At 44.6% G+C, this 1,207-nt stretch overlaps 1 pseudogene; it reads left to right on the forward strand.

The window, feature by feature from the left end:
* The first annotated feature begins 348 nt into the window (after positions 1 to 348).
* LOC109391714 (60S ribosomal protein L17 pseudogene) lies at positions 349 to 903 on the forward strand (annotated as a pseudogene).
* Positions 904 to 1,207: the final 304 nt, after the last annotated feature.

A 1,207-nucleotide genomic window follows, 5' to 3' on the forward strand; every position in this document is an offset into this window, starting at 1 on the left:
AACCTTTAAAAAGTCAAGAATAACCACTAAGTACTTCCTTCTTTGAGACAGAAGCAGAACTTGCAAAGATGGGGAAAGAGGTAGCAAGGTTAAAGATAAGAATATGAGAGGTAATTTATGCTGGTGGCTTCTATATACTCCCTCCGTGAAACACGAAGCCAGGACATCTGCTAAGAATGAGGAAGTGAGAAAGTGGATAGAGGTTTGAAGAGCAGATAAAAGTTTTGAATGGTTAATATCACAGAAATGTACGAATTAAAAAAAAATCCTGAATGGTACTTATTTCCAGATGAATTGAAAATAACAAACTTAGCTCTTCCCGTAAGAGGCCTGAGGCGACCTCTGAAAATGGTTCACTATTCGCTTGACCCAGGGAACCCCACAAAATCATGTAAATCAAGAGGTTCAAATCTACAGGTTCATTTTAAGAACACTCGTGAAACTGCCCAGGCTATCAAGGGTATGCATATCCAAAAAGCCTCCAAGTATCTAAAGGATGTCATGCTACAGAAGAAATGTGTGCCATTCCGTCGTCACAACGGTGGAGTTGGGAGGTGTGCCCAGGCCCAACAGTGGGGTTGCACGCAGGGTTGGGGGCCCAAAAAGAGTGCAGAATTTTTACTGCACATGCTTAAAAATGCAGAGAGTGATGCTGAATTTAAGGGTTTAGATGTAGACTCTCTGTTCATTGAGCACAGCCAGGTGAACAAAGCTTCCAAGATGCAGCGCAGAACTTACAGAGCTCACAGGCAGGTTAACCCCTACATGAGCTCCCCCTGCCACATTGAGATGGTCCTCACTGAGAAAGAACAAACTGTTTCTAAGCCAGAAGAGGAGACTGCACATAAAAAAAAGTTCTCCCAAAAAAAACTGAAGAAACAAAAACTTATGGCCCGGGAGTAAATTCCGCATCTAATAAATGCTAATAAATGTTTTTAAAAAAAAGAAAAGAAGGGTTGGCCGAGTGGCTCAGTTGGTTAAGAGCACAAGCTCTGAGCAACAGGGTCGCCAGTTCGATTCCCACATGGGCCAGTAACTCTGCGCCCAAGCTGAGTTGCCACTGAGCTGCCAACAGGTGGCAGGATGGCTCAGCTGGTGAGAGCACATGCTCCTAACAACAAGGTTGCCAGTTTGACTCCCACATGGGATGGTGGCTATGCCCACCTGCAACTAAGATTGAACACGGCACCTTGAGCTGAGTGGCTGC

The sequence above is a fragment of the Hipposideros armiger genome, unplaced genomic scaffold (genome assembly GCF_001890085.2).
Source record: "Hipposideros armiger isolate ML-2016 unplaced genomic scaffold, ASM189008v1 scaffold_300, whole genome shotgun sequence".
In the NCBI taxonomy this organism is placed as follows: Eukaryota; Metazoa; Chordata; class Mammalia; order Chiroptera; family Hipposideridae; genus Hipposideros; species Hipposideros armiger.